Source organism: Podarcis melisellensis, assembly GCF_964234715.1.
Source record: "Podarcis melisellensis genome assembly, chromosome: 4".
Lineage (NCBI taxonomy): Eukaryota > Metazoa > Chordata > Lepidosauria > Squamata > Lacertidae > Podarcis > Podarcis melisellensis.
Window position 1 is genome coordinate 29,589,822 of NC_138531.1, and position 15,041 is coordinate 29,604,862.

General features: G+C 42.1%; 1 long non-coding RNA gene across 1 annotated transcript in view; it reads right to left on the reverse strand.

Moving 5' to 3' along the window:
- LOC309367872 overlaps positions 1-14,629 on the reverse strand; it is a 183,469-nt gene extending 168,840 nt beyond the window's left edge. Inside the window, exons 1-2 of the long non-coding RNA XR_014167406.1 lie at positions 14,496-14,629; positions 11,406-11,492 (exon numbers count right to left, since the gene is read on the reverse strand). This is a non-coding gene — a long non-coding RNA (uncharacterized lncRNA). The remainder of the gene's footprint in view (positions 1-11,405; positions 11,493-14,495) is intronic.
- Between the last annotated feature and the right edge of the window lie 412 nt (positions 14,630-15,041).

Consider the following 15,041-nt stretch of genomic DNA (forward strand, 5'->3'; position numbering starts at 1 on the left):
GCATTGCACTACCTTGCGCCCCAGTTTACGTTCCATGTTACAGCGTCACCCATGTTACATCACGCAGGGAAATGTGGAATGCCTGAGAACCAGCACTGCATAATTTATAATGGAAGCAAACATTATATTGTTCATTCGCTAACTGACATAACACTTATATGCATATAAATACCTCCAAGGAAACTGCTCCAATATTGCTATTTGATCCAAGCAAACAACACATAACAAATATTTTATGTGACAAACTTCACTTCTTTCACTCTTTGCCAATCACAATTGTCTCTAATGTATTCATTATTCAAGCTTACTTGACAAGCCTTCTGTCTATTTTTTTTTTAACTCTATGGTCTGATCACAGGTACACAAGCTGGAATTCATGCTGGATTGTTCTGTGCTGATTGGCCAGAGAAGTCTCATGGGGCTGCTTCTCTTCAGGAGTAAATTTGCAACGTCACCTGAAGAATGACTTGCCTCTGCATATGAATGTTATTTTCATTTGTAAACACATAGTCAGAAGTGGAATTGTTTGAAGCAACGATGCAGCCTGCAGAAAGGTAAGCAAGGATGGGGAAAGCAAATTATGCAAATAAATCTGAACATTCCTAGAAATAGCTGCTTTATATTGTTTGCTGCTAGTTATGTCATTTTTCGCAGCAATTTCTATTTTGAAAAATAAGCTCCCATTCCCTGGAAATAGCTGCTTTTCTTATGACTGAAAGCAATACATTGTATGTAGCCAAACTATTTTAAACTCACTCAATTTCTGTCTTAATATATATATCAGAATATCAGAATAGGATCCTTCACATTTCCCTCACATTTTGCTTTAGGTGAAATTTCATAGGAATGACAACTCTACTAGTTACAACTGAATGTTCTACAGCCAGATGCTCCTTATCATGATATAGGGAGAGATTTTTATTAGCTTCAAACTTCTGTGTAAAAATGTCAGAGTGGACCCCAGAGGACTGAACTTGCACAGAATTTCAGCCAGGATGCGACAAGGTATGCTCAGTACTTGTGAAATGTGTCCCCTGTTCTTGAAACAAAAAGAATTCCAGAGTCCAAGTTTGTTGAAAATGAAGACACAAACTAGACATTACATGGAACACATAGCATTTGTCAATCCAGATTTTCTCACCGAGAATTTCCCTGCCCATCAGAAGCAGCAGAAGTAGAGTGTACAGGGCTGACTACCATTAGGTAAATGGAGTCGACTGGGTCAGGTTTAGGGGTTTGAGAAAAGGCAGCTAGTTATTTAATTTATTATTGTTGCATTGTTAAGTCCCACAATGGGGGGGGGGAGGGGATCTTTAGGTGTTTTCCTGCCTCAAATGCCAAAATAAGTTGAGAAGCCTTGGGTACAGATCACCTTGACTAGGGAGAGGGAAGTGAGCCACCATTTGCTACTACACCCCTGGCAGCAAGCTATATTAGGCCACAACGTGCATAGAACAAGTACATCATTTAACTAATGTGAGAAGGGATTCAGGGAGGAGACACGGGTTGAAGAAGAAGAAGAAGAAGAAGAAGAAGAAGAAGAAGAAGAAGAAGAAGAGGAGGAGGAGGAGGAGGAGGAGTAGTAGTTTGGATTTGATATCCTGCTTTATCACTACCCTAAGGAGTCTCAAAGTGGCTAACATTCTCCTTTCCCTTCCTCCCCCACAACAAACACTCTGTGAGGTGAGTGGGGCTGAGAGACTTCAGAGAAGTGTGACTAGCCCAAGGTCACCCAGCAGCTGCATGTGGAGGAGCAGGGAAGCGAACCCGGTTCACCAGATTACGAGTCCACTGCTCTTAACCACTACACCACAACAAGCATACATTCCTCACAGCTTGATGTTTAGGCATCATTAAGAAAGCATATGGAAGAGACAATGGAAATAAGAAAAGGATGGCTTAGAACACTGAGAGAGAACCGAGTTGGGATGTTGTTTTTCTGAGATCTGGGTGAATGGGGCAAGGGGGTCTACTTTGGCTCTGATGTCACCATTTGTTCTCATGTTGATAGCAGGCAATGGCAAATGGACAATATATTACAGTGGTTCACAAAAATTCAGACTCTGTCATGAGTTACACAATGAAGAGTACCATTCATATTTATTTATTTGAAACATTTATATCTTGCCTTTCCAAAGTCTAAGGTGGCTAACATTCTAAAAGTGAAAACCAGCCAACCAGCAACCAACACACACACACACACCCAACAACATGAGTAACAAGAGTTAAAAGGCTAAAAGCAGGAACAAAACCATATATACTAATAAAGCACCAGTTAAATGAAAGACACAGATGAAACACCACCATAAAAATAGCCCCATGGCAGAGTAAAATACTAAGGGCAAGGTTAACATATCATATGATGCCTTCCTAAAAAGCAATGCCTTTGCTATTAAAGAAGGAGCAAGGAGCGCTTCCCTCAGAGCGATGGGGCACTTATATCAAGTCTTTGTAAGCTGGTGCAAGCAACAGGGATTCTGACAGAGTACTGACTATCCTTGCTGCACAGCAGATTTCTGAGTGTACTGGTGTCCTCTCAGATTTTGTGCAGAGATCACCACATCTATTGAGTTTCAGCTGTGTCGGGCTCTGTGCCAATGCCTCCCATCTAGGATGTATGACTTCCATGATGGCTGTGGAGAAGCCTCAATATAAAATGGCCCCAACACACGTTGTAGGTGATGAACTAGGCATCATATGGGCACTCCATTGCCATGGACATCGTACTGTAACTCCAAGCCCAGGCATGATGGTAGGTCAATTATTCTGATCTAGTCCCAAAGGTTGATGTATCCAGTCACTTTCCAAAACACCTTCATTTGTTGCTATGCAACCTCAAGAACCACATATTTGTGGACTTCTGGAATACAGAGTTGACTCTGATGGACGCAATAGCTCCAAGGCACTCTCTCCTGAATGCCACGGTACAGGTGTTACACATGGTGCCTTCTAGATATTATGGACCACAACTCCCATCATCTCTAATCATTGGCCATGTCATCTGGGGCTGATGGGAACTGTACCCACAACCACAATGAGGGCAGCATGTTGGTTAACTCTGTTACACTACGTACTTCCCCTTAGTAGTCCATTGGTTTGAGACCCATGCAGCAAAAAGCTTGAATGTTGGTGGTTGTATTTTTCTTGTTTTAATGTGAACGGCTTAGAGATTTTATTCTATTCAGCGGTATAAAAAATATTATAAATAAGCACATTTCCCTGCAAGTTTATGCTCTGCTTTGGAACCTACATTTTTCTATTTCCATAGCCACATACATAAGTGTGTAACAATTACAAAATGCAATTTCCACCTCTCTGTGCACTTGCACACAGTAAGTTTACAGTGGGACCAGCAATGACAGAGTTAAACCCATAGAGAAAAGAGAAAAGGAGTTAAGAAAAAAGTTCATAGGCAAGGTGGAGGTAATGGTGATGGGGATAACTTAAAGGAAATGGCCAGGATACAAGAGGGCTGAAAATATGCATACTGTACATAGTGCAAGAATTTTTAATGTGTAATTATGATTTGATATATGTAATTTAGTGGACCTATTTCATGTAGCATTTGTAGCCAGGCACTTTGTTGTAATGGAACAGAATTTAATTTGAAAACTGGTAAACACTGCTGGAGCGGGGAGGGGAATGGCATTCTATCCATCCCTACCTGGGAATGTGAGATTTTTCTCCCAGAGAGCACAGTCACTGTAATTGTTTGACTGCTGTGAGGGTGGTGTTTATAACAGTGTCATTGGCCCCTGCTGAATGATATTGTTTGCAATATGATTAGTAATAAGAACGTTCCTTTTCTCTCTCTCTCTCTCTCTCTCTCTCTCTCTCTCTCTCTCTCTCTCTCTCTCTCTCTCTCTCACACACACACACACACACACACACAACCATTTTGTACCACCCCCCCTTTCAGGCATTAATTCTGGGTAAAATTAATGCACACGGCTACATTGCTGTGTCAGACTGAGGCCAGCTCCTCTGTCTGCAGCTGCATGTTATTCAGGCCTTTTAATGTGTACTCATTCTTAAAACACCTAAACAAACTCATAAAAAGAGCTTCTGTTACTTTTTAAAGAAATAATAATAATAATAATAATAATAATAATAATAATAATAATAGATTTTATTTATATCCTGCCCTCCCCGGCCAAGGTGGCTAACACCAAATATATAATACATTAAAAACACAAAATCAAACAATTGATTAAAACACAGCTCAAAATAACAGTAAAATCAAAATAAAATTAAGTGGCCAACCCACGAATCACAGCCATGAAGGTAGGAATATGATATTCTGTGAAGGGGTTGTTACCTTGCCATTCTTCTAAGTAGTGAAAAGCAGCAAGACCATTAAAAACAAACAAAATATTTTGCTTAGTTTTACTTTAATCTCCAGGATCTGTGAGCTCCTCTCTCATGTACTGGAGTTTGTCTGTCTGCCCATCCATCCATCCAGACGGTGATTTTTTATTTTTTATTTTATAAGTGGGGAACCAGCCCCACAGCTGCCTCTTGCTACAGGGCCCTCTCTTGAACTGCTCTGCACAGGGAGGATATCTCACTATTGGAAGAAATGAAAAAATTGTCCAGTAGCACCTTTGTTGTTGTTTAGTCGCTTAGTCATTTCTGACTCCTTGTGACCCCATGGACCAGAGCACGCCAGGCACTCCTGTCTTCCACTGCCTCCCACAGTTTGGTCAAACTCATGCTGGTAGCTTCGAGAACACTATCCAACCATCTCGTCCTCTGTCATCCCCTTCTCCTTGTACCTTCCATCTTTCCCAACATCAGGGTCTTTTCCAGGGAGTCTTCTCTTCTCATGAGGTGGCCAAAGTATTGGAGCCTCAGCTTCACGATCTGTCCTTCCAGTGAGCACTCAGGGCTGATTTCCTTCAGAATGGAGAGGTTTGATCTTCTTGCAGTCGATGGGACTCTCAAGAGTCTCCTCCAGAACCATAATTCAAAAGCATCAATTATTCGGCGATCAGCCTTCTTTATTGTCCATTTCTCACTTCCATACATCACTACTGGGAAAACCATAGCATTAACTATACAGGCCTTTGTTGGCAAGCTGATGTCTCTAGAACAAACTTAGCTGGTCTCTAAGGTGCTACTGGACAATTTTTAAATTTATTTCAACTGCGTCAGACCAACACGGCTACCTACCTGAATCTAGATTCACTATTGGGAGGTTAAGGGAGATCTTTGGATGAAGGGCAGTCATTTTAAAAAGCAATTAAAATAAAAGTGTACAGTTAATTGCACATGTGGTAATGCAGCACATGAGGATGCTGCCAGCCCATCATGGCGTCCTCAGGCAGCTGTGATAGCCACAGCATCCCAGGTGGGTTCATTCTGACACTGATCCTGGCCACCTCCGTGTCAAGACAGCAAGGTCTGGGGCTCTTCCACCACCACCACCACCATTATTATTATTTATACCCCACCCATCTGGCTGGGCTTCCCCAGCCACTCTGGGCGGCTTCCAAAAACAGTTATTAAAATACTGTAATACATCAAACATTAAAAGCTTCCCTAAACAGGGCTGCCTTCAGATGTTTCCATATAATTTCCTAAAATGCCTCAGGGTACGTCAGGAGAATTGTGGGTGATTAAAATTCTGGCTCCAAACTACCCAGCACTCGTCGCAGGACTGCTTCTGTTGCTTTTCAAGGTCACTGTGCGGGGTAAACCCAGAGATTCCCAACAGAGAAAGCTGTCTTATACTGAGTCACTTAACTGGTGCATTTGGTCTCATTTAGCTGTCCTAAAGGACTGCAAGAAGATCAAACCTCTTCATTCTTAAGGAAATCAGCCCTGAGTGCTCACTGGAAGGACAGATCCTGAAGCTGAGACTCCAGTACTTTGGCCACCTCATGAGAAGAGAAGACTCCCTGGAAAAGACCCTGATGTTTGGAAAAATGGAGGGCACAAGGAGAAGGGGATGACAGAGAACGAGATGGTTGGACAGTGTTCTCGAAGCTACCAGCATCAGTTTGACCAGACTGCGGGAGGCAGTGAAAGACAATGCCTGGTGTGCTCTGGTCCATGGGGTCACGAAGAGTCAGACATGACTAAACGACTAAACAACAAAAGCTGTGCTTATTGGCAGAATCTGCCACCCTTGTCTGGGATTGGGTGGGGATTGAACCTGGGATGCAAAGCAGATGCTCTAACACTCAGCTACGGCTCATATAGGAGTCATTCTACCAGAGGCCACTTTGTGAAAGGCCCTTTCAAGCCAGGAGTACTTGACTCATGATCTGACTGTGCAGAAAGGCTTTTAGAATACAATTGGATGTGTCTTGTGGCTGCATTCCGCCATTTACTTCAATGGAGGCTTTCAGATACCCATGAGAATAAATGGTGAATGTGTGGCAGAGAACGCTTGCTGAATTCTCCTCCTTGAGATGCTTCCTTTCCTATTGATTTTTTGAGGTTCAGAATCGCCTTCTTCAGATACATTTTTTTTAACGCAGAGTTACATTTTAATGATGTGGAGGGGAGGAACTATTTATTTGTGTGACCAAATAATTAAAATATTGTTAATACTTCTGTATCTGAAGATGGAGAAACATGATTTTCGTTACCTTCCGGCACAATCTTCTCCAGGCTGTAAATTTCTCTCCCTCTTTGAACCTCACACAAACTCTTTTTAATGGGAAAAAAAAGATATCCCTGGGTGTAACTCTGCTCTGATAAAGTCATCCCAAGGGTGGATTTTCCACAGAAGTGTATGGTGTAAATAACAGGATTTTCTGGTCACTCCCCCCTCCCCCGCTGATTCCAAATTTCCTTTTCTGCTCTTTTCTCAGGAAATATTAGATTTCCAGAGTAGCTTCTGGGCTAAGCTGTTTGGTTCTGCCTTTCTAACGAAACAATGTAAATGCCTGCTGGTTAACTTCCCTTCTTTAGCTATGGTGCAAAGCTGGTTTAATATGTATCTTTGGTCATTTTGCAAGGCTACAGAGACTCTCTGGAGACACTTTAAGATAAATAAATAAAGGTTGAAGTGAGTAGAGCTGATTTATGGACTGGTAAGGATATGAACATTTTGTGGACACTGTCAATTTTGATACAATAATACATCCAAGTTATTAATTATACTCCTGAATAATAGGAAATGCTAACTGAAGTCCACTGATTTCAGTGGGTCTACTTTTGGTAAGCCTTAGTTGGATGCAACTGCATTATATTTTGAAACACCCTATACACTCAAATCGGAAATCACTAGAAACTTGTACTGGGCTTTGTTTCACTCAGTTGTCGATGGATGTGATTCTGCAAATATTAAAAGATAATAGTTTGAATCCTGGTTAACTACATGCAGTTAAAAAGACACTCACTTTCTTTAGTACATCAATGGGATGACTTTTTTTGCAGTCATGGAGCAGTCTATTGCATGCCCCAAAACTGTAGTCATCACTGTTTGAGGTCACCCACCTGTAACACTAACCCACACAATGAGATTCATTAAAAAAAATTACTACCACTTTCTCTCTCTCTCCATCTGCTTCTCAGGAAAAAAAGAGAAAACCCTCATCAACAAGACTAAAAATAAAATGTGGTGGTACCGCTTTAATTTGGGGCACAATTAAGTTCTAGGACGGAACCCACTGACTAAGGACTGACGAGTATTGATTCTCTTTCATCAGCATGTTGCTTGAAAGGCCTCTGAAATTTAATACCTCTGCCAGAAATCTTGCAGATGGATCTGCCTAGGATTAAGCAAGGCAAGTGTGAAAAACTAACAGGAAAAATGTGAGAGTTCAGAAATAAAGTCATCTATGCTCTTGGGATGTGCACAGACTCCCAGCACAAGAGAACATGGCACTTTATTTCTTTGCTTTCTTCTCCAGAATTTTATGAGCTGAGATCCGATTGGCTCCCACAAAGCCTGCTCTGTGGTGTGGCAAGTGGTGCAAGTGTTTTGGGATAAAGGGCAGGACACCAAGTACTCCCACCGTGTTGCCTTTGGCCCTCTAAAGCATGCCAATGAAGTAACAACAACAACAACAACAACAACAACATTATTATTATTATTTATATCCCACCCTCCCCAGCCAAAGCCGGGCTCAGGGTGGCTAACACCAATGAAATAATACAACATTCTAAAATCATTTCATTATAAAATTAATTCAAATCAAATTGATGGCAACCACTGGGCTAGGGTTCTGTGAAGAATTACCAAAGGAGGGAGTCAGGCTGTGCCCTGGCCAAAGGCCTGGTGGAACAGCTCTGTCTTACAGTCCCTGCTGAAAGATGTCAAGTCCTGCAGGGCCCTAGTCTCTTGTGGCAGAGCATTCCACCAGATCGGAGCCACAGCCGAAAAAGCCCTGGCTCTGGTTGAGGCCAGCCTAACCTCTCTGTGGCCTGGGACCTCCAAGATGTTTTTGTTTGAAGACTGTAAATGGGGCTCCTGGACCGGCAAAGGGTTAACATCTGTGACTTAGGGGCACATTTGGGTCCAATCTGATCCTAGTTATGGATGCATGCACAAAGGGGCCTGGTTCTTTTCTAAGTTGCATCAGGAAATTAGCCTGGAAAAGCTAGCTAATTCCTGACACTGTGAGGTTGGCGTAAGTAAGAGATGAACACTTTCATATTTCACAACCCATAAGAAGCTGGCTAATGGCTGGGAATTTATAGGGGTTTTTTTCTTGAAGAGTGGCATATCTTAGATTGGGTCTGGGGTCTGGACAGGGGCATCTATGGCTATGGGAATATAGATTTCAAGTACTTCACCATGGCACCCTATAGTTTACCCTTTTAAAAATGAGACTCAATAACTTTTTTCATAAATGTTCGGCTTGCTTGTTTTCTATCACCCCCTTGCCAGTGGTTTTATTACCAAAGCAGCTAGAATTTAGGGATCTGCACCAATCATTATATTTGAATCCAGACCCCAACTTAACACTTTGAAAAACTGCCTCATTCAGCTTGCATCAGTTGCATCATAGGGGTTCCCCCTACATCTACATTCATTACTGGAAAATAACATAAATTGGCTATAATCCCCACCACCACCCACACTTTTGCCAAAGTGTTTTCAAGCACAGTATGCCTTCCATAATGGCTTGAGCCTGCCAAATTACAGGGGGAAAGGCAGAAGGACTTCCATGCAGGAACTATCTATCACTTTTTTTGGCCAGAATTGTACAAAATATGTAAGCATAGCTACAGTTGTTTTCCTGAAAAGGCAGCTGTTATAATTTTAGGACGTGTGAAAAAGGAATAATTTAATCTCTCCTAGTGTTCCGTGCTCTGTAAGAAACCTGCTGCAGATAGCAATATCAGGTGCTGTTGGGCACCTTCAAAGTTGATACAGTGGTACCTCAGGTTAAGAACTTAATTCGTTCTGGAGGTCCGTTCATAACCTGAAACTGTTCTTAACCTGAAGCACCACTTTAGCTAATGGGGCCTCCTGCTGCCACTGCGCCGCCGCTGCACGATTTCTGTTCTCATCCTGAAGCAAAGCTCTTAACCCGAGGTAATATTTCTGGGTTAGCGGAGTCTGTAACCTGAAGGGTATGTAACCTGTGGTACCACTGTATTGGGATGGGAAGAACTAAGAGAGGTTCACTTCCAGGATAAAATCATTTATTCTGATTACAAGCTAGACCTGCCAGTCATAAAGAAGATCTCCTGTTCGTTCCCTATCCTGCTGTCTTCCTTAAGCTTAGAGACATGATATGTGCAAACCTGCTCCCTTCCACAAAACACTGAAACTGGAGAGTGCTGGAAAAACCATTCAGCTGCTTACAAACTTGACCCGCCATTCACAATATAGTGGTACCTCGGGTTACATACGCTTCAGGTTACAGACTCCGCTAACCCAGAAATAGTACCTCGGGTTAAGAACTTTGCTTCAGGATGAGAACAGAAATCGTGCTCTGGCGGCGCAGTGGCAGCGGGAGGCCCCATTAGCTAAAGTGGTACCACAGGTTAAGAACAGTTTCAGGTTAAGATCAGACCTCCAGAACGAATTAAGTTCTTAACCCAAGGTACCATTGTAGAGCTCTTTCTCTGTCTCTGCTCTCAACTTTGAAATTTACTCTCCCTTGCGCCACCATCCCATCCTGGCACTATGTTCATAGAATCATAGAATGATAGACTTGGAAGAGACCACAAGGGCCATCGAGTCCAACCCCCTGCCAAGCAGGCAACACCATCAGAGCACTCCTGACATATGGTTGTCAAGCCTCTGCTTAAAGACCTCCAAAGAAGGAGACTCCACCACACTCCTTGGCAGCAAATTCCACTGTCGAACAGCTCTTACTGTCAGGAAGTTCTTCCTAATGTTTAGGTGGAATCTTCTTTCTTGTAGTTTGGACCCATTGCTCCGTGTCCACTTCTCTGGAGCAGCAGAAAACAACCTTTCTCCCTCCTCTATGTGACATCCTTTTATTTATTTGAACATGGCTATCATATCACCCCTTAACCTCCTCTTCTCCAGGCTAAACATGCCCAGCTCCCTTAGCCGTTCCTCATAAGGCATCGTTTCCAGGCCTTTGACCATTTTGGTTGCCCTGCTATGCTTAGATACATTACTTCCATTTTCATTCAATGCTTGTCTTCAACTTTTTTTGATGATTACATCACCAAAGTGCCTTCAATCACTTCAGGGATTCCTGTTTTGCCTCACGTTATAGAGATCCTCCTTCACCTCTGACAAGCCCCAAAGATTCTCAAGGCACCCCCCCACTTTGCCTCAGGATTGATCTGAACCCAATGCACATCTCAACTATGTAAGGAGTATTCAAAGGTTTGTGGTAACACTTGATGAAACAGATTATTAAAACAAAGCGAAACTGGTTCTTATAGCAAGCTGCTAAGGTCAATGGATAAAATCCACACACACCCCTTTGAGTTGGCAAGGAGCAATCTATTTTTTATTCCAGCAGTCCTGGAGCTTAATTTGGCTTTTCTCCAATGGAATAAATGTCAACTTAAAACAGTAGCAAAAGCAACAAATATCCCATGTAAAGCAAAAATCAATCACAATAAGATGTTACAAACAACTCCAAATCCTAAACGTTACTGACAACCAGATAATCTATATATGTTCATGTGTTTACACCATTTGAAACAGTAAAAAAAGTTTCATCAGGCGGGAGAAATGAATTTCAATGCTAATGCAAAATAATTTTGCACACCGCAACATTAATTTATTTGGATGTCTAGTTTCCCCACATTCCCAGGGGTCAGAGTGAAGTAACAAATCAAAATACCCTGGAAAACATAATAGGGTTTCTCCAATATTGCATGAGTGAAATAATTTCTCTTCCCTCCTCCTTTTTACAGGCATTCTGTGCTCTCACCCCAATGCATCTCCAAAAGATAGGGTGACCCTACCTTATATCACCCCAAATCAAGTACAGGAATCTTGCACCACTCACCTGATTTTGAATGCTTTCTTCTTCTCAATGCAGCCCCGTAAGACATAAAATGCACCCCTGCTCCTTCTTCAACATGGGAATGCCCTGCTGGTGAATAACAAAGGAATAAGGCCAGAGTCTGTATCCAATCCACCCGAATATCTGTACAATATTGTTTTATGCCTGCCTAACTAAAATTCAGCTCAAGTTTGTTTTTAACCTCTAGTAATGCCTACAGAAAATGTGTTCTATGACTCTCCAAGAGACGGGGATGCAATATCTGTGAGGTTTCCAATAAGAAAGTCTCGCTTCATGTACACAGAATTTGTAGTCAGAAAAGTATTCTCAGATTATCTTAATGGCTGGAATCAGGACCTCAAACAAAGCTAACCTATATATCTGAGTTATGTGAAAGTTTGCAGCCTAAGTGATTTATAACCTAATCTGTATATTGGATGGATAGATGGAAAATTAAGAGGATGGATGCATTGAAGAAATATTTACATTTTTAGTTATTTATTAAATCACCTGGTGAAAACGCAGCTCCTATTGAGCCTTAAAACCAATGACTTTCCACCCTCATTTGTTAGGCAAGCATCAACTATTTTCTTAATATTTCATTTATAAAAATGAATGTAGCATAATTATATAACTTTGTGATATATAACCTTGAAGCTTCCACAGCATTTATATGAAAAAAGGGAAAGGGAAAAGGCCAGGACTAAATCCACTGCTAAAATTATAGATAGAAATGTTAAGGGGCTTATTGAAATCTTCAAGCCTAACTCCTACCCCTGCCCCCCCCCCACAATTTTTTAGCCAAATCATGCCCTTCCCCAGAGCTTTCTAACATAGGTGACTGAAAAGGTTTAACCCTGCCCTCTGCTTAAAGGAAAACTGAATTATGGCCATAAGAAGGTCGACAGTGAAAATTTGAGATGCCTAAGAGCCACAGTAAGCAGTAGTCAAATATCTTCAACTATCTTTCCCTTCTAATAAAAGCAGCAGTGGGAAAAGGTACTAGAGCAGGGGTCTGCAAAGTTTTTGTGACTTGGGCCGCTTCATGGTCCTGCAGATGCCGCGGTGGGCTGGAGTGTGTTTGTGCACACACACACACACATGCACAAATGCTTATTCTGGCGCTCCTTCTGGTGCAGAGGAGATGTGCGCAGCCAGTCGTGGAAGGCAGTCTCTGCTCTGCTTTGTGCCGGTTTAGCACAACACACAGGAGATGACCGAGTGGGCAGCAGGGGTCAATGGGCCGGTTAAATGACCCTCCATGGGCTGCTTGTGATCTATGGGCCTTAGGTTGACGACCCCTGTACTAGAGTCATGGTGCTGTGGGAGGGGTGACTAACCCCCCATGCTTCTTGACAAAGAGACCATGAGACGGGCCTCACCTGCAGTGAGTGGGACGGTTTTGTCTCCACAGTGAGGCAGTTCTCCAATAGGGGGCCACCACTCAGTGAGACCTGTCCCACATTCCCACATGGTGAGGCCTTCGCTGCAGACTGCAGGACCCTCCTTGGCCGATATGGAGAGAGGTCTCCATCAAGTATGCGGTGGGATGGAGAAACAACCAAGTAGCCACTTTTAGCAACAGAAAAAGACGTCAGCAGATTTATTAATGCACCTTCTGCATCATGTTTAGCTGGGCCCTACGATGACTCAGTGAAATGGATGCGCACAGAATTCCTATACATTTCTCTGAGACTTACAGGTGTGCCTAATGCACTCTGGATTTCATCCAAATGGATGGAAATTTAACAAGGATGTTAGGCCACAAAAAACAAAACACCTTAGCACACAAGTGATGCCGAGAGCCAATAAATTTAATTTAAAGAAAGTAGTTTAAGGTATTTCAAGGCCTATTCCACGATGCAGCAATTTCAGAGTATCCCAGCTGAAGCTCATTTGGTCCTCTTGAAGAAAAGTCAAATGACCAACCCTACCCCATCCACATTTACTTGGAAGTAAATTCCAGTGGTTTGACTGGAACTTACTTTAAAGAAAATAGCTTAGGGAAACAGCTTCAATCAGCTTAAATTCTCACAATTTTGCTTTAACTGGGTTGCGGGTGGGTTGCACAGAGCACCACTGCTATGCCTTATTATGCCCTGCAACTGACAAGGATAATATTCCATTTGCTTTGTTTATGGGCTATAGTTTCAGTCTCTACTGGGTCCCGCGCTTTGCCCCCTGCTAAACATATGAGTCGTGGAACACATGAGCCTTACTGTAATATTTAAACAAGGGATAAGCTTGTTGTTTTAATTTAAAGGAAATGATTTATGGAAGAGGGGAGATATGCCCGTAATGCTGTGTGTTCTTGAATCCTAACATATTGTCTGAAGTAGCTTCAAAGAGTAAACTAGCAGGTCATTCCCTGCGGCCCAATCCATATTTCAAATCATGGGCCAAGGGGACTATGGTCAGTTTTCAGACGGCTTGTTAATGAAAGTGAGTTGATGCCAAGTGAGGGCTAATATTTAGACAAGGAAATATTTGTGGATGCATTTCAAGCCTGCACTGTGATGTTCTACAAAATATAAGGAATTGATATAAAGCAATTTCCTTCCCCCCCTCCGTATAATGGGTGATTGCTTGCCTACCTAAACAGCTCAGAAAAGGACTAGGAACACACCAGTCCCTAAAAGCTGTTAAACATATCTTCAGATTTTTACAATAGGCTTCTGCATTATAAACATTCCAGTAAAATCTCTGGAGCATTGCAATCTGTACTTATGTAATTTACGGTTAATTCCATATTTGTGTATTCAGCATCTTTAAAAAAAAAAAATGGGGAGGGGAGGAAGTGAATATGGATAGTGAAAGGAAAATACAAAGGCAAGCAGCAGGAAGGGGGTGGGGTGCAGTAGCAACCTCAAACAGCCATGCAGCTATTAAACATATGCCAAAGTAAACAATAGTGTTCAGGTCTGCCACAGCTTTGCCCCGCAGGTAGATGAGAGGCAGCACAGAAGGAAAGCAAATTGAAAGGAAAAAAGAGAGAACAGTACAGGATCTGGATGAGATGCCGAACCCTGGAAGCATGAATGGCCTGATTGTGATCCTCAAGTCACACCATCAGCCATGCAAAGCAGGACATACCTTTCTGGCTTGCTTGTTCCGTCGGCTGAAACAAAGCAGTCCCATTCTCAGCGGGAGGCCAAATCAAAATGAAATTTTATTTAGTCTGCACTGTCCTCAGATTGGGTTTCAGAACGACTGCTTTAGGAGATAGCACGGATATGGCTGATGCATGCTTTGCATATGAAACTGCAGTAGGGGGAAAAAATCTACATAATCAAAAAAATCTGTGCTATGTGCATGGAAAACACACACACACACACACACACATGCCTGGATGTTTGCAATTTGACTACAAGGAACCTTAGCTGAAATGACCTTTTCTGAATTGTTTCCAAAAAAACAGGCAGTTTGCGTAAATGTCTGAAAGATCATTTTTACAGACATTATTTGAAGAATTACTGGGATATGGATGCCATTCTTCTTTTTCTTTTTCTCCCCCCCTCTTGGTGTTAAAAAGAATCCATCAAAATAATGGTTTGAAAACAAATGCTTGGAAAACACAATACTTTTGTGTTTTGCACTGTCATCTATTGTTCTTCAGAGTCATTAGTAATGTGTTTTGTT